Source organism: Echinops telfairi, unplaced genomic scaffold, assembly GCF_000313985.2.
Source record: "Echinops telfairi isolate 266 unplaced genomic scaffold, ASM31398v2 ScPeMD7_23;HRSCAF=83, whole genome shotgun sequence".
Lineage (NCBI taxonomy): Eukaryota > Metazoa > Chordata > Mammalia > Afrosoricida > Tenrecidae > Echinops > Echinops telfairi.
The window spans coordinates 31,620,406-31,644,230 of NW_022103920.1; positions in this window are offsets into that span (position 1 = coordinate 31,620,406).

Consider the following 23,825-nt stretch of genomic DNA (forward strand, 5'->3'; position numbering starts at 1 on the left):
CCACTTACTGCTATGCAAAGGGCGGGTCATTGGGACCCCCTGGGCAGTTCCGCAGGATGAAGACTCGGCCTTCGGCTTATCTAAAGATGGCAGGCAAGAAACACCGGTGGCAAGACACGTGATGGGCAAAGCGAGCCGCGGGGAGGGTCGACACGTTGTTGGACACAAAAATGACGATCTGAAAGGTACATCCCCACTCAGTGCACAACAAAACATTCCAAAGACTAAGCAAAATCTGCTGGGACACTGGACTCGAACCCAAGATGTCTCTATGAGTCGGAGGTACACACAAGCCCTGCAGGAACCAAGCGCAATGCTTGCCGTGTCCGCCTGTGCTCTGCTTCGTGGAAGTGTTGGTCTTGCTATTGAGCAGAGTTGCTCTTTCAGTTTTCCATTTTAAACAATCTCATTGCTATAAATCTACACCAAGGAAGAACTCTTGATTTAGTCTCCTTGACCAATTGCTATCAGAAAATCTTTGTACATGCACTTATACATGCCAATGCTTTTCTGATTAAAAACTGCTGGAAGTAGAAACCTAGATATAGAAATGATGGTCTTTAGTTTTGGATCCTGTTGACCTTCAATATAATGGGTGCCCTTTCTCCCCATTCTATTCTAGACAAGGCTATTTATTTTCTTTCTTTCTGCCTCCCCACCCCCTTTTTACTATTTTTCACTTTTATCAGATTTGGTGAAAAATGATATCCTATTATTTTTTATTAAATCCAACTTTTTTTTCACCATTTCTGTTGAGATGTATATAGAGTGAGATACAAGGATAATAAGTTATTCAGTTTAAATGTCTGTGGTGCCAAATGTATACAACTCTCATCCGTAAAGATGAAACTGTTCTACGATCACAAAAAGGTCCTGTTGCTTCCTGTTTAATCGTACCAACCTTCAGAATGCAAGGACAATTCTAATAGGGATTTTTAAGCATCAGGAAAGAAACCCGGGGCACTGCCTCCTCTCCTGTACTCCTCCTTCCCAGGACACACCCATCCTCCAGACTCCCTTCCTCTTTCCCAAGGACCAGGTCTGCACTAGAAATCCTGGCCTAATCCGTGACCTTGCTCTGCAGACAAAATGTGAAAGCTATGCCTGCCGCCACGCAGGGCCCAGGTCTTCCAGAATGCTGGTTCCTCTGGGTCTCCAGCTAATACAATTTTCTTCTTTGAAGTTCTCCAGGAGTGCTGCCTGCTCATTTCTGAGACATGATTTTGCTGTTATAAGCAGAAAGTACCCTTTTTAATTATTTCACCGTATGTTACTGAACCCTATTTTAGAAGGTCCTGTAAGTGGAGACATGTAGTGGGCCGTTTTTGGTGTCTAACCTCTTTCACCAACAGGAGTCTGAGGGTTCGTGCATGCAGTTGTGTGTATGGATCCTTCGCTCCTTTTTTATCGGTAAGTACTATTTCATTATAAAGACTCATGGAGATTTCTTTATGGGTCACCTGTTGCTGACTTTTGGAGTAGCTTCCAGTGGAGGATGCTGTAGGTGTCTAAACTTTGGGTTTTTTAACCAATTGTGCTTTCATTGACATGATTTTTAAAGTGATGGTAGCAATGGTAGTAGCAACTGCAAGCTCCCCAACAAAATACAAAAGTCTGCGTGTTATTTAGAAAACGTTTGCTATTGATCCATCGTATCTGTCTGTGTGACCAACAGTGACTTCCAGTTTTAGAATCCCAGATCGGGAAACCTACAATGAACATTAGGACATGCACTGTGTCCTAAGAAAAATCTGAAGGTGTATAGATTCAGAGTCGACTTGGAAGTGTCAATGGGTTACCAATGACTCAGATAATCTTTATTTAATTTTAGTTCCAATATTCTTGGCATGTTGATTCTTTTTCCTTAATGTTTGAGGCTTTCTGTAATATGGCTACCAAAATTCCAGGCAGTATTTTTCTGCTCAGGTTAAGAGAAGGGAGATGAGGTGGTACCAGCACACCCTCCCGGGGCTCCTTTAAACTTTCTCAAAACTCTCCAAAAGAATTCTCTTCATGTCTCATTGCCCAGACGTGGGCCATCGCTAGAGCAAGCGCAGCAGGGAAAGAAGCAAGAGTGTAAAGTTGAGCTCAGCTTTAACAGCAGTTTCTCAGAGGGGCTGGGCCAGTGCTCACGCTGAACAAGCTGGGGTCCTGTGAGCAGGGACATTCTGAGGAGATGGCTGAGAGATTTAAAACTAAATGTTGTTCAGAATGCCTTCCCTTGATTTTTAAAAACTGATTTATATTTTTTCTCATATAAAATCTCTTCGTAACTCATATGAGATCAAGCATAATTTTTTTAAATGCAACTCTGCCCATTTTAAAGGTACACACTTTTAAAAGTATGCAGTAGAGAGGTTTCGTTTGTTCGTGTGTTTTAAAGAAGGCTGTAGCTGAACAAACATCTACATTTAGGGCAAAATAAAATCCCACCAATATATTCCTCTGAGGGTGATATCTTGTCCGTATTAAGATCTGGAGAGGCAGTTTCACTCCCCACCCATAAAGGAAATATTCACATCTTTCTGCTCAATTTTTCTAAATTTCTTAGACCAACCATTGACATAGCTCAACGTTTGCTCAAATATTGTATTTAATATATAACAGCTGTCTAAGAGTAACCTTGAATTTAAAATATGATCAAATAAAAAAGAAAAGCTTTTATCACAACTTCCTATGCACATCTCTATCAACTCATATGGTGCACAGCTGGGTCTTTGATAGCTATGTGTTTAAAAAAAACTAATAGATTAAAACTTAATTCTAAAATTCTGTGTTATTTTCTTTTCTAGTTGTTCTTAAAGAAAATATTAAGAAATACAAATATGGAGCTCTTCATGGAAAGAATGTTGTTAGTGATCAAGCTGCAATCTTGGAATTTACATGAAAACAAACCAAGCAGCTCATTGGTCAAGAAGGCAGAAAGAAATTCCAATTTACTGGGCTCTTTTTCACTCTTAGCAACAGGTCTGCGAAAGGCATCTGACTTGCCATTTTTCAGATTAGAAAACTAAGGGTCAGAGAAGTTAAATAAATTCTCAGACATACTATAAACCGGTAAGTATAATCCTAAGAAAATCATTGCAAACACAAATAACTTTAGAGTGTTTTGGTGTGTGTGTGTGTGTGTGTGTGTGTGTTAGGGAAATAAGAATAGAATTGAGGAAACAAAATTTAAATGTGAGGTTTGTCCTCTGTATCACCCTGATGACCAAGAACAGCGCTTCTCATGCTCTAATCTGGTGGGATGTGGGATACGCAGTGGGTGCTGACTGCAAAGCTGTCTACTCCCATCAAGATGTGTAGTCTTGGGAACTCTTACAGGGTCTGGATGAGCTGGAATTGACCTCATAGCAGTATGATTTTTGTTTATTTTTCCATTTTGGTTCAGTGTTCATGTCCAGTTCACCAATGCACATGCCCAGTAGATTTAGAAAGTTTTAATTGAGCAAAGTGAGTTCAATAATTAGAAAATAAATATGGGTTTGATAATCACCAAGTGGCAGAAAAGCACAGTGAAAACTTCGCTCAACTTGGAAGAGCGTGAAAATGTCAGACTCTGTACAGAGAAAGCCCTTGAAGAAAGAATCATCCAAGCGCTTATAACCCCACCCCGTGAATTTTATGAGACACTATCAAGCAAAACAGGACTGTGATAAAACAACAGACAATAAGAGTGATAAAAATGGGTGAGGCAGAGTAAGAGTATGTGTTAAAAAAAAAGGAGAAGAGAGACTGGGCTGTGCTTATAATAACAATAACGTGGGGCTCTCTCCACACAGGTGGTGATCAGGGGCCAGAGCCTTGAAAGCAAAGCAAAGCAATGCTGGGAGGATACAGTGATAAGATAAAGCTAACAGACAGATGTGGAAAGGCTTACCCTGGCCACAGTAACAGCTAGCAAAGCAGAGGTCTTTAGGCGGAGTGCCTAGCCCTGTGGTTGGCAAACTGTGGCCTGAGAGCCATATGTGGCTCTTTCGATAAGTACAGGTGGCTCTGCAATAAAATGGAAAGGTCTTAAAAAATACTATTCAAATAATGGTGATTTCATTTGTAAAATATATTGAGGACTCTCGAATAATTTTTAAATTGATGTTAAGGACAAGACTGTCTTACTTACATGTTGTGTCTGTCTCAAATTGTCTCTGTCTCAAATGTTGGTGGAACCCTGGCCTAGCCAAAGAGCAAGCCTGTGCTTTGTAGACTCAAGAGCAAGTAGAAATCTATGGAGGCGAATCATGCGCACGCGTGCGTGTGTGTGTGTGTGTGTGTGTGTGTGTGTGTGTGTGTTCAGGTGGAGAGGGACAGGAAGGCACAGGCTAAGAGGTACCTGTCCCTGAAACCTCTCTTTCATTTTCTGATAAGTAACTGAAATATGGATAATTATGAATGGTAGAGAATGTCAAATTAACATGAATTTTTATGGTAACTTGCCAGCAGTACCATTGTCTTCCCTGGTCCCAGAGAATTTACATATTCTGCTCTCCATGAAAGAACTTTCATGAGCGAGTCTGAGAAATGGCTTAAAAATAAATATATAAACAAGCAGACAACAACAATAGCCACCCGAATGCATTATGGATGCACAGCCCATAAAATAGCCCACTGGTTATTTACTTTTATAGTTGCTAACGAAAAACAAGCACATGTCTGTCTGTTTCCGCAGTAAGAACATAATTGACACAGATGGTTACAGTCAAAAGGGGCCTTGAAGACTGTTGACTACAGTGCTCTCATTTTATGGACACAGATGAAAAATTGCTATTCTCCTTCGCTTTTACATATATTATTTCGGGTTTTTTTCTTTCAAGTTTTTTTCCAGTTATTATTGGTACTAAATTTGTTTTTTACGTTTCTGCCATTGGGATTCTGAGTTTTCATTCTGGAGAAAGTCCACTAGGGCAGCAAGAATCGCCTCTGTGTCTCTTTTCACCATTGAGAAGGAATGATGAAATGATTATCATTACAGAAATCAAATATTTGCATATTTTGAAGTAGCAAGTGCTTTATCTTTTAGAAATAGAACAGACTTTTAGATTTGTGAGACAACATTCATTCATTTAACAAGTACTCTTTTTGATTGAAGAAATATGATCTCTCAGGTACGACACTGATTTATGTATATTGAAACACTAAGTGGTGGTGATGGAAACACTGTCATGTTAGACATTATTCAGTAGCTGTGGAAGGAAGTCTATAATCTTTTTCACTTAAGGCCATAGTATCTGCTGCTTACTCCTCAAATGTTACTGTCTTGTAATTCTCAAAATTTGCCAGGCCCAGCTTATAAATGAAATATTTAACAGTGATATTCCAGCCCTACAATAAACTTTTTGTCTGTGGAGTGACTGGTGGGTTTGAACAGATGGCTTTTTGATTATCAGTCAAGTACCTTACCAGGGTGTTATCTGAACTCCTTAAATGTAGAACAAAGCCTATTAAATAAAAACTTATTACAGACAAAATCCAGAGTTCACTAAGGATATCTACTATAAGAAAAGGATCTAGGTTAACAAGAAAATAACATATTAAGTGTTCATCATTGCCACATTTCCCCCTAGAATGTGTTAGTAAAAAACAAACCAAAAATACAGGAGAACCCTGTCTTCAAATCAAATCCCATCTAGAAATGTAAACAAAGTGGTGGAATAATATACATTTTCTCAATTGTATATGGATGGGGAACTTCCAAAGCACATTTCTTTGCTTTGGAATAAAATAAATATGGATGAAGCTGTCAAAGACGATTTCGAGTTCCAGAGCATAGATTGAAAACTACTGGGACAAACTAATGCCCATCATCAAAAGTCAAGAATATCAATACCTCAACTTTATAATAGCCTTATCAGCTTACAAATGAATTATTTTTACATAGTGATATTCCAGCCCTACAACAGTCTTGTTAAAGTTGGCAGGGTAAACATGACACTCTCTTAAGAGATAGTTAACTGAATGAGGGAAGAAAAATTTCCTAAATCCCATGAAGAATTGCCCTTGCTGCACTTATATTAAAAGCAGACCCGGAGACTCTTGGACAACTGACAAACACATACTCTAAATTCAGTATATTCTCTGGTGTAGATTTGCTATTTGAATATATTTACTCAAAATTCACTGCCATCGAATTGAGTCTGCTTCATATCAACCCTATAGGACAAAGTAGGGCTGGCTATTCCTTTGGGTCTCCTAGACCTTAAATCTTTGCAGTTAGAGACAGTCTCCTCTTTCTCCTATGGAATGGATGGCTGGTTCAAACCACTGACCTTGAGGTGAGCAGCTCAATGTGTAACCTACTCACCACCAAGGTTTGTTTTTTTCCTCTCTCACACATACAAGTTGCCATTGAATACATAAAACAGATATGCGGTTATGTTGTGATAACCCTGAATAGTCCCAGGAAAGACTCCTTAACTATAGGTATCTATTCTCTGTGCTTTCAGGTCCTTATTCATTGCTCTACAGTATTGAGTAGCAAAATTCCAAACCAAACTCACTGCCATCACGTTGAGTCTTAGAAACCCACAGGGCAGTATTACGCTGTTCTATAGGGTCACTATGAAAATGTAGTCGACTCATACAAAATTTCCTAAGAGGGGCTTTTTTCAAGCTTGCCCACTCTCGGATGTGAACAAAGATTTTATAAGATTTTTTAGGACAAGGCTACACATTTCAGAGACCCATATATAAAAAGGCCTAGATGGGGGAGATCTTTGGCTTAGGGTTTTTATAAAGATAATGAAAACATTTGTTCACAACTACAGAAACTATGGTTACATGAGAATTTCTGACATTAAAAAATTTCACTTTCATAAACAAACAATACACACGGATAGATAGTGGTGTTGGTCTAGAGCAGTGGTTCTCAACCTGTGGGTCGCAACCCCTTTGGGGGGTCGAATGACCCTTTCACAGCAGTTTCCCAATTCATAACAGTAGCACAATTACAGTTATTAAGTAGCAACGAAAATAATTTTATAGTTGGGGGGTCACCACAACATAAAGAACTGTATTAAAGGGTTGCGGCTTTAGGAAGGTTAAGAACCACTCGTCTAGGGTTCATTGTTAATAAGAAACAATGGAATATTTGGGCAGAATAATATCATAATTTTCTGTGTCCATCACCTCCTTAGGTCATATGCAAGATCTTCTGCACAATTCTTGCCAACTTTTATTGATATATTCCTAATTATTGGTTATTGAGCATTCTTAGGTACAAATATGGCAGTTTTCTCTTGGGGAAGATGCAATGTGTAAAAGATATAGTGTCTGAGGTCTTAAAGGTTTGAAGTTAAACAAGCAGCCATCTAGCTGGGACACAACAAATCCCACATGCCAGCCTGTGTGATCATGGGGTGTTGACAGGATCAGGCATCAGGCATCAGAAGACCCCAAACAATCATACTGATGTGAATTACTGGGTCAGAGTGGAGACCCAAAGCCCATTTGTAGACTATTGAACATCCCCTCACAAAAGGGTCACAAGGAAGGGATGAACCAGCCAGAGTACAGTATAACACCAATGAAACACACAACATTATTCTAGTTCTTTAATGCTTCCTCCACCCCACTCCCACTATCATGACCCCAGTTCTACCTTATAGAGACTGGAGTAGGTACACTGGTACAGATAAGAGCTCTGAACACACGGAAGCCAGGACAGATAACCCCCTAAGAAAGCAACAAGAGTACAATACCATGAGGGTAGGATGAAAGTGGGGGGGGAGAAGGGGAGAACTGATTGCAAGGATCAACCTATACCATCCCCCACCCCTGCCACGAGGATGAACAACAGAAATGGGGGTGAAGGGAGACAGTGGATGATATAAGATATGGAAACAGTAATAATTTATAATTTATCAAGGGTTCATGAGGGAGGAGGGAGGAAACGGTGGGAGGGGAAAAAGAGGAGCTAATACCAAGGGCTCAAGTAGAAAGAAAATGTTTTGAAAATTATTATGGCAACATATGTACAAATATGCTTGGTATAATTGATGTATGGATGGTTATAAGAGCTATAAGAGCCCCCAATAAAAATTTTATTTAAAGAAAAAAAATATCATTTTTCAGGAATCCCCTTTTGCTTCTTGGGATGAAACTAAAAATGGATTTTCATTTTCTGAGAGATGACACTTCTTGTGTAATTCCATTAAATATCCTTTAAACAACAACATTTAACTGAGTCCTAACAAACCCTGGATAACATTAAGAAGAATAGGAATTCATGCGAACCCTTCATTGAGCTCATGGGGAACCTATACACAACCAAGAGACAATGATATAAACAAAACAAGGTAGGAGTTCCTGGTTCAAAATTAGAAAAGGTATGTGTCAGGTTTGTATATTTTCACCATGCGTATTCAATCTGCATGCTGAGAAAGTAATTAGAGAATCTTGATTCTATGAAGAAGCATTAGGGTTGCAGGAAGGTTTATTAATAACCCGTGATATGCAGAGGATACAACCTTGCTTGCTGAAATTCAGGAGGCCTTGAAGCCCTTGCTGATGACGATGAAGACCCACAGCCGTCGGTGGATTACCGCTCAATGGAAAGGAAACAAAAATCCTCACAACTGGACCAATCGCGATAAGCAGATGACATCATGATAAGCAGAGAAAAGAACAAAGTCGTCAGCGAGTTCATTTTGTTTGGATCTACAGTCATTCTTCATTGGAGCAACTTAAGAAGACAAATGATGTATCACGCAAAATTTCTTTAAAGTGCTGAAGAGCATGGACGCCACTTAGAAAACTGAGGTGCACCTGAGCCAGACATTGGTATTTTCAATCGTATGCATGTGAAAGTTAGGCAATGAATAAGAAAGACTGAAGATGAATTGCTGTGTTTGAATTACAGGGTTGACAAATGTGTTAGTCCAGGTAGACAAAAGAACCAAATTCCTAGACACTCATACGTGTATAAGAAAGAGCACACATGAGCAATTGAATATTGAGAAAACATCCCAGCCCAGTGCAGATCAAGTCCCTAAATCTGATATTAACCCGTATGTCTGATACCAATCTATAAATTTCTCTTCAGACTCACACAACACATGCAATGACGCCAAATGTACAAAAATCACAGGCCAGTGCGTGGAAAGATTTGTGGATCCAGTTGCAGTGGAAGCATCTCAGCACTGTCAGGCGTCTCTACATGGCTCCCCCAGCTCCAGGGATCTAGCATAGCTTCATGTGTCTTCTCCACAGGAATGTCTCCCAGCAAGTGTGCCTATGTCCCACCTCCAAATGAGGTCATCAAACTGTGACCTGATTGATAGCCTATACTTCACACCTTCATTCTTAAGTCTCAAATTGACAACAGATTATGTAACAAATAATATTGAAAGTATCATAAACTGCTAGAAGAACAAAAACAATCTGTCTTTAAAGAAGTGCAGTCCGACTATTTCTTAGAAACAAAGACGGCAAGACTTTGTCTCACATACTTTGAATATGTTATTAGGAAAGGCCATAAGGTTGCTATGAATTAACCAAATCCAGGACACTGAGTTTAGTTTCTTTGTTTTTGAGTCCCAGAGAACATCAAGCTTGGTGAAGTAGAAGGTCAGTGATAAAGAAGACCATCAAGGAGATGGACTGACAAAGTGAAAGCAACATGGCTTCAAACATAAGGGGAATTGTAAGGAAGACACAGCGCGGATGACACTAAACAACAAAAACAACAGCAGCAGCTGGTCACAATTTTAAAATTACTTTGTAGACAGTGGTTCTCAAAGTTTATCAACAGCCCCTAGAGAGATTCTGACTCAGTTAGTCTAATGTAAAGAATGGAATTTACATGATGTGATAGTTAGCTTTTCTGTGCCAACTTGGCTCCTGTAGGCACCTGTGGGCAGAGTTTGACCCGTCAATCAGGTTGAAGCTTGATTAGAGGGCAACCAAGATAAATGGCTTTCCAAGGCTGGCCTCTCTCTATCTTTCTCCATAGTGATTCGAACAGAACAATGCTGCATGTGCTAGTCCCTTGCCTCAACTGTATGCTATGCTACCTGTGGGCTGAGCCAATCCTTGGACTGTGTAACCTTGCCATGCATTGCTAGAGCTTGGGGTTTCACTAGGACCTGCTTCGCCACTTTGCTGGTGGATCGTGTTGCTGTGCGTACATCACTAGAGTTTAAGGCTCCATTGGGAGCTGTTTCACTATGCTCTCATGATTCTGGCCTTTGCTATGCCTCAACTTCTCATCTTCCTGCTGTTGTCCCCCATCCTGCCTTGTCTGCTGTCTGTAGGCCTACTCTGCTCATCTTGCCTGAGGGAAGATTTATCTGTCTGCTTTCTTGACCTTGGAAGAGCAGCCAGTGGGGCTTGAAGGACTTTCAATATATCAACTGTGCCATAACAGTGAATTGGACTGAGCCCTTTGTATGGCTGTGTGGACTAATTAGCTGTTGTATTCCTTCTAGCTATATAAACTTATCCTTTTATATATGTATATAATCCTAATTATATATGTATATAATCCTACACAAGTGTACTAGTTTTGTTTCTTTAGAGAATCCTGCTAAACACAAGTGGTACCAGGAGAGATGCCTTAAGAGATATTGCTGATAGCCCCCAGGAAAGACCCCCAGCACCCATTATTTCCTCTAGATTCGTGACTAGAACTAAGTCTCAGAAAGTTCTTAAGGGTGAAGTACAGATGATGACTCATGAAGAAGTACATCATATTCATAAAGACCTGCTCAGGTTGTCTAATAAGTACAATCAGAAGCCTGGGGAATATGCATAGGATGGTTACTAGAAGTGAGGGACACTGGGGCAAGAAATATTAAGATTAGACCAGTCTAAGTTTCTTGATATGGGCCCTCTAAATACAGATTCTTCTTTTAATGTTTCAGATCAAGAGGTTAAGAAAGGATCTAATAGTTTATATGGGCTTCAGATGGCCTAAATTAGACCAACTTGAGGTACCTGACCTACCTTGGTTTACTGTAGAAGAAGGCATCCAAAAGCTTAGGGAAATTGGTGTGTTGGAATGGATCTTTCTGAATAATCCCATCGACCCTCAAAAGGAGTGCCCCAAGGACATACCTTTCACCAAAAACATAGGGAACAAGGTTGTGAAGGGGGTCTCAGCATCTCTGAAGACTCCTGTGATTGCTATTTTATGTACACCAGGGTTAAGAGTGGGAACTGCTCTAACTGAACTATGACATATGCCTACAATGCGGCTGATTGGGCCTTGTGGTGGAAAGGGACAGGTGTCAGAGATGGGGTGGGCGTGGTTATTGTAATGGACAGACATATTCTGCAGTAATCAGAGTAACCTGTCTCCTGTGGACTTACGGCATTGGTTACTTAGCCACCGTGTTCTTAGGAGTGAAATACATGGGAAACCTATTCAATATTTACTTGATCTATACAAGCAGAAGAATGCCAGATCAGGTGAACAGGAGTCCAAATCCAATCACAGAGTAGAGAGTCATGACCCCTCAATCAGTTCCCAGACCTGAGCCAGTTTATAGCCCCACAATCCCTTGAATGAGGGGAAGGCCAGGCCCTTTTGAAGAAGGACACTGCTACATCACTGAAGGTTTATGCTGTTAGTTTTTTTCTAGCCTTCCCCAAAGTGACCTGTAGCCTTTTACCAGAGTAACTGCTCATTGGGGGAAAGGAAATAATCAAACTTGTCAGGGATTACTGCACACTGCCTCTGAATTGACACTGATTTCAGTAGACTCAAAATGTTTCTAAGGCCCACCAGTCAGAGTGGGGACATAAGGAGGTCAAGTTATTAAGCGAACTTTAGGCTCAGGTACATCTCACAGTGGGTTCAGTGTGTCCCCCAATCCATCCTGTCATTATTTCCCAAGTTCCAGAATGCGTCATTGGAATAGACATACTTAGTAACTGGCAGAACCCATATTGGATCCCTGAAATGTGGACTAAAGGCTTTTATGGTAGGAAAGGCCAAGTGGACACCATTAAAACTGCCATTGCCTAGGAAAATAGTAAATCAAAAGCAATACCGCATTCCTGGAGGGATTGCAGAGATCAGTGCCACCATCAAAGACTTGAAGGATGCAGGAGTGGTGATTCCTACCACATCCCCATTTAACTTGCCTATTTGGCCTGTAAAAAAGACAGATGGATCCTGGAGAATGACAGTGGATTATCATAAACTTAACCAGGCAGCAACTCCAATTGCAGCTGCCATTCCAGATGTGGTTTCATTGCTTGAGAAAATTAATACTTCTAATACCTCGTATGCAGCTATTGATCTGGCCAATGCTTTCTTCTCAATACCAGTTTAGAAGGCCCACCAGAGCAGCTTCCCTTTAGCTGGCTGGGACAACAATGTACTTTCACAAATCTCCGTGAGGGGTACATCAACTCTTCTGCCCTGTACCATAATTTATCACCTGTCTCTTCCACAAAATATCACGTTGGTCCATTATATAGATGACACTGTGCTGAGTGGACCCACAAGGAAGATGTAACAAAGACTTTAGATTCATTGGTACAACATCTGCATGCAAGAGGTGCAACATCTGCATTTCAAAAAAGGTGAAATGTTGATGGATGGCATCCATCAACTTACTGAATGGAAGGAATTCATGCACTTGTGCTCAAAGAACAATGGCTGACCATCGAAGAGAAGGGGCATTTATCTGGACTATCTTGGCTCTCTCGGGTCAGCAAATTTTAACAGAACATTTGGGAATGAGAAGGGTTGCTTCAAAATTTGTGCCTCGGGTTCTGGGTTCTGACTTACCAGGCAAGAGTGTTGAGTATGGAAACATGCTGTGCTTTGGAAGAACAGTTCTGGAGTGACCCAGACTTTTCATCCAAGGTCACTACTCGTGAGGAAACATGGTGCTATTCTTATAACACTGAAAGCAAACATCAGTCAAGCCAGTGGAAGACGCCATCATCATTCGCCCCCAAAAAGGTCTCAAGTGAAATCAAAGATCAAGACAATGCTCATTTGTTTGTTTGTTTTATGTGAGGGGGATAATGCATTTGGAGTTCATTCCACCAGGTCAGACTGTTAATCAAGCTTTTTATTTTAGATTAAGAAAAGATTACATAACAGTGTGTGACAAAGAAGGCCTGATTTGTGGCAGACTAGCACTGGTTTTGCCATCACGACAATGTACTTGCTCAAGCAGCCATCTGAGTGTGCCAGTTTTTGACAAAAAAATTAGCATGCCTTTCTTGCCCCAGCTACCTTACACACCTAACCTCGCTCCATGCGACTTCTGTTTGTTTCTGTGAATGCAGAGAGACATGAAAGAACAGAGATTTGATGACTTAGAAGAGGTGAAGAAAGAAAACAAAAATGAGGGAGGTGCTGCCAGCCATCCACACAAATGAGTTTGAAAAACGTTTCCCATAATGGAATCGCAGATTTGACTAATGTATTAAGTGTAATGGAGGGTACTTTGAAGGTCATAATATTGTTTTGTAATAAATAAATAAATACATAGCTTTGAAAAAATTCTGGTTTTCTTTGGGTACGTGTGTGTGTGTGTGTATCCTGGTTTTTTGTTTTGTTTTTTTCTGTAGAGAATTTTACCTAATGCACATGTTTAGGGAGTTCTTGTGTGATCCTGATGCTGCTGGTCTGGAGCTAACACTTTGTGAGCCATCATTACATCACATGGCTTTAGAAATCATTTAATAGTGTTTGTTTATGGGAATTTGTTTAAGGAAAGAGTACTTGTCTCTTTCCTTGGTGGAAGGTATGTTTTTCAAATGCAGGCTGCTTTTATGTATTGCTCTGTTCAGGTGACATCGCGAGGCACTTAGCAATAATCAGTAAATATTTGTTGGATCATTGAAGGAATCAAAGAATGCCTAATCATGCTGCTTTTAAACTTTATAGGCTGTAAATATATGCTACTTCTACTAGTGCAAACATTGACATACATGAGGAGGAGGCTGTGACTTTATTTTGGATGTATATGTGTTTACTGTTAGGTGCTGTCCAATTGGCTTCGGCCCATTGTGGCCCTGTGCACAACAGAACGAAACAAGGCACAGTCCTGCACCAGCCTCACAATTCTGCCTGTGCCCATTGACGCAGCCCCTGTGCCAACCTGTCTCCCTGAGGGTCTTCTTCTTTTCCACCACCACTCCACTTCTCCATACACGATGTCCTTCTCCAGGGATGGGTCTTCTGACAGGATCTCCAAAGTATGCAAGATGAAGTGTTGCCATCCTTGCCTCTAAGGAGCACTCTGGCCTTACTTCTTCCAAGACAGATCATTTGTCCTCATAGCAGTCCAGCGTACTTTCAATATTCTTCTCCAGCATTTGGAATATAACTGTTAATAAAGGGAGTTCGGCTGACACCATGGTTAAACATTTGGCTGCTAACCGAAAGGTCTGTGGTTTGAACCTATCATTCATTCCCAGGGATAAAATGTGACATTCTGCTTCTATTAAGATAACAGTACTGGAAACCATCTGAGGGAAATTTTATATGTCTTATTGTATCACTAGGAATCATAATCCATTTTATAACAATGATTAGTAAGGATAAAGTATGATTTTATTTTGCCTTAATAATTTCAACTTGAGACATTGCTAACCATCTTTGGAGACTTATTTTCCCCAAATCCCTAGATATCTGGGTGTGTGGAAGATTTTGGAGGACACTATTTTTTTTTTTTAATCACATGTGAATTGATGTTACATGAACTATTTGGCAGCTATATACCTTGCAGGCAAAATTAATGAGGAAAAAAAGGAAGATTTATAAAATCTAGGCTAATTTGAAAGTATGATGAAATATATCCTCAGAAATTAAAGTTTGGAGAATGCAGAAATTACAAAAATGCATTTTGATAATCTTTATGAGAGGTCCCTCCCTTTTGTCTTCTGCTCATTAAGTGTTAAATTAATATGCATTTGGATTCTAGTTGGTGTCTTTGATACCATATTCCCCAAATATATGGAATTAATAACAAACTCCTAATTTTCCTTTCCCCCATCATACTTACGGTAATATTTTCTATCACTACTAAGGTTTTTTTTAAAAATTTAAATTAGCAAACTGAATTATCTTGGAACTATGATTTAGAGCAATTTCATTAGCTAGGTGACATTAAGCCTCCATTTTACCCATGTAACTTAATACATGCACCAAAGACAATAGAGGATCAATGATGACAAAAATGTGGCTAAAGGTATGACAGGACTTACATATGTAATTATTAGATAAGTAATTAAAGCATATGTACTATTCTTCAACACCACCACATTTCAAAGGCATCAATTCTCTTCGGTCTTGCTTATTTTAGTGTTCAACACTTGCATGCATACATAAGGATTGAAAATATCGTGGCTTGGCTCAGGTGCACCTTAGTTTTCAGATACATTTGTAAAATTTTTGACACTTAAAAAGATCTTTTGAGGCAGATTTGCTCAAAGCAATCTGTTGTTTGATTTCTTGACTGGTGTTCCATGGGTGTTGACTGGGGAACCAAGCTGAATTAAACTCTTGACAACGTCAGTCTTTGCTCCATTTATTGTGATGTTATTGTTGATATGTATGTGCATATATCAATCAACAGCACTACCATCGAGTCAATGCTGACTCCTAGCGACCCCATGGATTTCTGAGATTGTAACTGTTTACGGGAGTAGAAAACCAGTCTTTCTCCCACGGAGCTGCTGGTGGGTTTCCACTGCTGACTTTGCCGGTCGCAGCACAGTGCGTGACCAGTACTTCCACCAGGGACCATATGTCCAGCCGAGTCCATTCCGAAAGCTGCAGTCTTTGATCTTTACCAAGAAGTGCTTCCAATCTTCTTCACTTTTAGCAAGCAAGGTTATAGCATGTGCATATCACATGTGGTTAATCAGTGTTCCTCCAATTCTGATGTTGAGTTCTTCATACAATCTGAATTCTTGGATTATTTGTTATGAAAGGATGATTTTATAATCTTCAATGACTGAAAACTGTGTAAATTCCATAGTCAAAAATGTCAGAGTGACTTAAAATTAATTTGAATTTGAATTTGGAACCCACACGGGAATGACATTTTGATGATTTTACCTGATATGAAAACATTACTTAGTACTGATAGAAGAAAGCAATGGGAAATATCCTGTTTGTATGCTGCTCGAGGAAGTGTTACAAATGAGGCAAAACCAAAATTCCTGTTAACACAAAAGATTTTTCATTCTTATTGGGCCCCAAATCTTTACTACGAATTTCACCAGGTAATTTTGAGTGGAAAGGGAAACCAGGCCCGTCTTGGGAAGGTGGTATGCCATCTGGTCTAAGTCAAAACTGTAAAGTTGGTGAAGCTTTTCCTCGGAGGCTAGCCACTTCCCTGTAGTATCGAACACAGGACTCTCTTTCTGAGTCAGGCCACCGCAGTTAAGGAGCAGGTCTCCAAATCCCACAGGGCCTCCATCTCTAACAGGCGATACTTTGCTAATCCTCTGAAGTAAAATGTGCCTGATGTGTGTAATTCTTACCAATTGGATAGGGTGTAACAGTTTCTAACCTGACTCTCTCAGTGGAAACACAGTATCTTATCATAAGGGACTTTAGCATTTATTTTCCACACACAGCAAAAATCCCATCTGAGATCCGTTCCGGGGATAGAACATCAACTTTACAGAGTAATCCTCGATATTGAGAACGCTTTCTTCTCTATTCAGTCAGATCAAAGAGGTAGCCTGATGTAGTGGCAAGCACATACGCTTTGGAAAATGCCTGTGGTCAAACTCGAGCATCACCTTTCATTCTCTGTATAAAACGACCCAGGTTTCCTAACCTTGCTGAGTCTCCATATCCTAATAAAACAAATATCATAAAACAGCCATGACAATATTAAACAAAATATATATAAAGCTGCCACAAAGTGCTAGCCACCTAGTGAAGGTTCCATAAATGACAATTTTCTCTATTATGCCTTGTCCAGCTCTATACGAAACACAAAAAAATACTGCTCCTTCTACTTTATGATAATTTTACAAATATTGAAAACCAGATGTCATAACCTTTTTATTCTTTTTGACATATAAATATCACCTTTTAATTTTTTAGCCATTTTCTTGTATGACATGCTCTCCCAATCTCCTACGATCTGACATATTTTGGAAGAGTGCATTCTACTTCATGTACATTAATGTCCCCATAGAAATACAACATCTGGGACTGGAGACAATTCCCTAAGGATAAGTAGTGTAAGATTCTTTTTGAGATGTTGAACTTTTTAACTTTCAGTATCATCTCATCTTTGTTTCTTCCTTTTTCTTGCTTCTTAGCATGTTCTTACACTCCGATAAAGTATTTTTATCTGATAAGGTAACACTACCTGACGTATTTCTTTCACTAGTTAGTTAATTAAATAATTCTACAAGAATATATTTGCCTATTCTTTCTCATTTTTAAATACATTAAAATATATGGTAAGATGTATATACAGAAAGGTTTAACTTTAAGCACATTCAAGTGTAAGATTCAGTAACATTAACTATATTTATCGGGCCATACAACCACTGCCATTTTTATTGTTTTTAAAAACAGTCTCATTGCCATATATTTCAGACACCGTGCAATTCAATAGTTAATCATATCAATAAGAGCTGTGCAATCATCTCCACAATAAAAACATTTACTTATTTCTTGTACCTGTTGCCATCAGTTCCCTGCCTTCCCCCAACATTCCCACTGTGCCCCTGAAGAAACCAGTCACTCTCTATAGCTCTACCCCATCCTGCATTTCATATACAGAAAAACAAAACAAAACAAGCCCCAAACCACTGCACTCTGCATCACAGCAAGGCTGTTCACGCCCCTGGTCTGTGGTCAGAGGGAATTTGCTGGAGGCTTAATCCATGTGTGGAACCTGAGAATGGATTTTAGCCTCCCATTGTCATCTACAGCCTTCCGAAAAACCGGGTGTCCACAATGAACCTACGATTCCATGACCTCCTTCGGGGTTGGATGTTAACATTCATAATCCCAAGATCACACAGGCCGGTGTGGTGTGCTTCTTCGACTTTTTGTTTTAAAAACTTTTCATCATCTCGGAAGGTGGATGTGGGGTGGTGGTGGGGACAAACATAAAAATGGAGTGATCTTTCAAGAATCCCCTCTCATCTCATTCCCTCACATCAGGTGCTAGAAGAGGCCAGGTAGCATTTCCATCATTCTGTCTGGGCATCTCCTTAGCCAGATCCCTGGGGTGATTAAGTGCTTCTGTTTCATCTTTCTATGGATAATAGTTTCGCTACTTCCGACAGTTCCTAGTCTGGATGCTCTTTGCTCCGGCCTCCATTAACATTTTATTAGTTAAGTATTAATTAATCTCACTGTCATTCAAGCAGCTTCACTAAGGTGTCCTTGTTGTTAGGAGCTCTTGGGTTGATTCTGATCTATAGCGACCTAATGTAGGACCCAAGGAAACACTCTGGTTCGGCACCAGCCTCACAAGTGCTACGTTGGAGCCCATCGCTGCAGCCGCTGCTCCAGACATCTCATGGTGGGTCTTCCCCTTTGTTGCTGCCCTGCCACTGTGCCAGCAGGATGGCCTGCTCCAGGGACTGGTCTCTCCTGATAACATGTTCAGAGTATATGAGACTGAGTCTCACCATCATCATTTTTCGTCTTCTTTCAGTTTTATTGGCACATAATCCACATCATTCAGTTCAATGGTTCAATCGCGTCAAGAAGAATTGTACAATCATTACCACAATCAGTTTCAGATAATTTTCTTTTTTGTTCCCTGCCCCATGACTAAATCATGTTTAAAATGAGCTGTGTAATCACATTGTCCAGTGCTGTCTCCCCCTCCCACTTTCACTATTTACTCCCCAAATCCCACTCCCTCTCCATCTGCTCCCCTGCCCACCCTACATCCCCTCCAAACCCTTGTATCAGTTTTTATCTCTATGCATCCATTCCTTCTATGTCTCATAAACTGTTAACTTCAACAGAAACAATAAAGAACAAAACAATAATAATATAAAGATAAAAGTACCACAATGAGCAGGAAACAAAAGATCTCCATCAATATTTCAAAAGCCAGGATCAAGCAAGAGATCCTTGCACTAGAACATATTCTGGTTGGGTCTAGAGGAAGGTTGATTGGGCAAGTATCAAGTGTGACCCAGCCCCATCAGGATGACAATGATCTATGTTCGATAGTAAGGCTGTTCCAGACCTTTGCCTGTGGCTCGAGGGGATCTGCCAGTGGCTGAATCTGACCCGCTACTCCCATCCTCATTTCTACAGTGCATTCTGGTTGTACTGCTTCTAAGACAGATTTCTTGCTCTGTTGACAACCATGGTGTTTTCACCAACCTTGACTCGCACCGTAATTCAAGTGCATAGACCCCTCTTTTGTCTTCCTTATTCAGTGTCCAAATTCAACATGCATAGGAGGCCATTGAGAATATCATGACTTGAGTCAAGCCCACCATAGTCCTCAAAGTGACAACCTTGCTCTTCTGTCTTTACTGAGACCCTATGCAGCAGGTCTTATGCAGCAGATCTATTTACCTCATGCACATGTCCTTTGATTTTTTGACTGCTGCTTGCAGGAGCATTGATTGTAGATCTAAGCAAGGTAAAGTCCTTGACAATAAAATGTCCTCCATGTATTGTGATGTAACTTTTGGTCCAGTTGTGAAGATTTTTGCTTTCTTTTCTGAGAGTTATCATCCAGATTAGAAGCAGCAACCCTTGATCTTCTTCAGCAAGTACTTAGATTTCTCCTCACTTTCAGCAAGCAAGGTAGTGTCATTTGAATACACAGATGGTTAATGAGTTAGTTAATTGTGCCAACCTGGCTGATAATCACATGTGGGGCTAATTGAAAGGCCAAGGGATAAATGGGTGGTGAGCCTCGCCTTTTTAGTTCTCAGGTCTCTTGCTTTGTGATGGTCACACCAGGGTGCAGCTGCCTTAGCAGCTTCCTGCCTCAGCTTGCAAGATTGACTTCCTACAAGACATCCCCAAGGAGAAGCCGCATGGACCTATCTTGATGCAGCCCTGGGTGCTGGAGCAGCCGTGCGGAGACCCCTGCTAGTGCTGAGATGCTTATTCATTTACTGACTCAGCTTTCCTCCTGCAGTTGGCATCATTGCCTCTGTTTTGTGAGGTGGAGGACTTTGTGGACTGGTGCTGGGTTAATGGGTTAATGTTGGACTTGTGGGCTTGGGCAGCATTAGGTTGGGATGTTTTCGTGATGCACATTTTCTTTACATAAACTCTCTTCTATATGAGTTGCTGTGGATTTGTTTCTCTAAAGTACCCAGACTAATACAGTTAATGCACCTTGTTCCAAGCCTGAGGCCATATTCTTCATATGATCAAACTTCTCAAATTATTAATAAAGAAAATGAGTAATTATGGTGAGAGAATATAATCCTGATGCACACTGTGCCGGAGTTTAAGCCACGAAAGTATTCTTTGGTCTGTTTGAACAACTGTCTCTTGGTCTAGGTGCCCGTTCTACATGAGCCCTAGGAAGTGTTCTGCAGTGTCCATCCCTCTCAAGACTCTCAGCAGTTTGTTATGATCCACACAGTTGAGATCCTTTTTATAGTCAAAAATACATGTACACACCATCAAGGGATGAATGGATAAAAAACTGTGGTCTATGCATGTAATGGAGTACTACACATTCCTAAAAGGCAGTGATGAATGCATGAAGCACATTGCCACATAGGAAGAACTGGAGGAAATCATGCTAAGTGAAGTAAGCCAAGCACAAAAGGACAAGTACAACATGAGTCCACTGAGATAAGCTTAGAAAGCAAAAGGGGCCTAAGGGATGTGGTAGTCATCTAATATGGTGTCAATTTAAAGATTAAGAGTGTAGGGGTGGAGTCTAGGCTGCCAATCTGGAGAAAGCCAATGAGACTTCTGTGTGACCATGGCCTTCTCCTGAGAATTCTGGGAAATCTGGTACTTCCTCCTTGGAGGCGGAAGACACTTCTCTATCTCTGCCACTCTCTGGGAGACATTTGCAGAAGACAAGCCACATGGATTCAGCCAGTCCTCTGAAGCCAGAGAAGCCACAGAGAGTCCCCTGCCAGCACTGAGATGCTTACAACGCCACTGGACCCAAAGACTTTCTACCCACTGGCTTGTGATCATCCTGCATTTGGCTTCATTGCATGTGTTTCATGAGTCTGAAGAGGACTTTATGGATTGGTATCGGACATATGGGCTAATATCAGACTTATGGCCTTGGACTGGACTGGGTTAGGATGTTTTCTTAATGTACAATTGCTCTTGTATATAAACCTCTTCCTTATACACATATGTATGTCTATGAATTTGTTTCTCTAGTCCACCCGGACTAACACAGGTGAAAAGCCCAGGGTGAGGTCCAGCCACACTGCCAGGCATCAGACTCAACCCAGGGATATATATGGCAGCCAACTAAAAAGAAGGGGGGAAGGAAAAAAAAGTGGAGGGACATGGATAGTGGGGAGGAGAGGGCACTAACTCACCCAAGGGGAAGGTATTGTTTATATATCCACGGGAAAGGAAGAGAGGGACCCGACCTCAACTTGATGCAGACTTGAAGCAGCAAACCAATAGAGAGAACTTCAGGGCCCACTCCAATCCCAGCTATGTGGACCCCCTCTCCAGAAGAACGTCCTCAGAACTACAGAGGATAGCACTAAAGATACTGCTTTCAGGGAGAGGGGTGAGTCTGCTCAGAACACATGGGAGCAAACTAAGAGGGAAGGAGAGAGAAAGAGAGAGTGGAACTCACCCTGGCCCACCAAGCCCAGAGGGCAATATTCCTGCTCAGAGCAGCCAATGCACAGAGAGGACCATAGGGCCGGTCCCCCCAAAAGACATGGCATCCCTCACTGACCCATAGTGCAATGGGGGACAGCACTGGCACAGTGAGGAAATTGTGCCTGGTCTGATACCCCCACACCAGGACGAAACATGAATGGTGTGCAGCAGAGCAGAAGGGGAGCAAAGCAATGAAGTCCCCACGGAATCCTAAAAATAGACTTCGGGGGCAGGGTGTGGCACCTTATCACATTTGATCAGAAAATACTCATAAAGGTCGACAGACCTGCAACTAATCATAGTTGTTTGCTTTTTTCATGTCTATCAAGATAAGATAGGCAGGATAAACAATCTGGAGGAGAAAAAACGGGGCTGATGGTTCTGGGGGAACATGGGAAAGGCGGAGGTGAGGAAATAAAGAGGGGAGTCAACAAACCCAGGGACAAGGAAACAATAAGTGATCTAAAACTGATGGTGAGGAGGGTGTAAGATGCCTGGTGAGGCTTGAACAAGTTCTTTGTAGCTAAGAGGAATTAATGAAAGCCGAATGAAGGTTGAACATGACAGTGGGACAAGAGGACAGTAAAAGGAAATAGATGAAAGAACCAGGAGGCAAAGAACATTTATAGAGGTGTAAATACAAGCATAGACATATGTAAATATATTTATATATGATGACGGAGAAATAGATCTAGGGGCATATATTTATATATAAAGATAGGGACATAGATCTATGTACATATGTTATATATTAAATATTAAAATAGCAGACAGACATTGGCCTCGACTCAAGTACTCCCTCAATGCAAGAACACTTTGTTCTAATACCCCAGCACTCTGTGATGCTCACCTTCCCTGACACAATCGCTGAAGACAAAATGGGTGCATAAGCAAATGTGGTGAAGAAAGCTGATGGTGCCAGGCTATCAAAAGATATAGTGTGTGGGGTCTTAAAGACTTGAAGATAAACAAAGTAGCCATGTAGCTGGGAAGCAACAAAGCCCACATGGAAGAAGCACACCAGCCTGTGTGATCATGGGGTGCCGATTAGATTAGGTATCAGGCACCAGACGCCCCAGAACAAATAATCATCATATCAATGCAAAGGGGGGCGGTTGTGTGGGGGGACAGAGTAGAAACCGAAAGCCCATCTGTAGACAATCAGACATCCCCTTACAGAAGGGTCACAAGGGAGAAATGAGCCAATCAGGGTGCATTATAGCACTGACAAAGCATTCAACATTCCTCTAGTTCTTTAATGCTTCCTGCCCCCACTATTATGACCCCAACTCTACATTAAAAATATGTCTAAACCAGAGCATGTACACTTGTACAGATAAGAGCTCTTGACACAGGGAATCCAGGACAGATAAACCCCTCAGGAACAATAATGGGAGTAGCAATACCATGTGGGTAGAGGAAAGTGGGGGGACAAAGGGGAACCAATCACAATGATTGATATATAACACACCCCAAAGGTGAAAAACAACAGAAACATGGTGAATGAAATAACAATTGATGTAAGATATGAAAATAATAATATTTTATAAATTATCAAGGGTTCATAAGGGAGAGAGGGTGAGGTTAGGTAAGGAAAAAATTAGGAGTTGATACCAAAGACTCAAGTAGAAAGAAAATGTTTTGAAAAGGATGGTGGCAGCATATGTACAAATGTGCATGACACAATGGATGTATGGGTTGTTATAAGAGCTGTAAAAGCTCCACTCCCCACAAATGATTACACATCAACATTGTTCTGGTATTTTCTATTCTGAGCCAACGTGCATCTGATGTCAGCAATGATAGCCTTTGTTCCATTTTCTCTTCTTCATTCAGTTCCCTGGCAATTTACAGCTGTAAACATGTTTGAATGATCTTCAGCAAAATTTAATTTACCTGTAATAATGATGTTGCTCAGTAATTTCAGAAATCTGTTGTCACCTCTTTGAAATAAGTCAAAATATAGATCTCTTTCTGTCAGTTCGCCAGGCCACAGTCTGTGAAATTTCTTGGCACAGGTGAGGGCATTCTTCCAATGCTTCATCAGCTTGTTGAACTATTTCAGTTGCTGCTCTAGCAA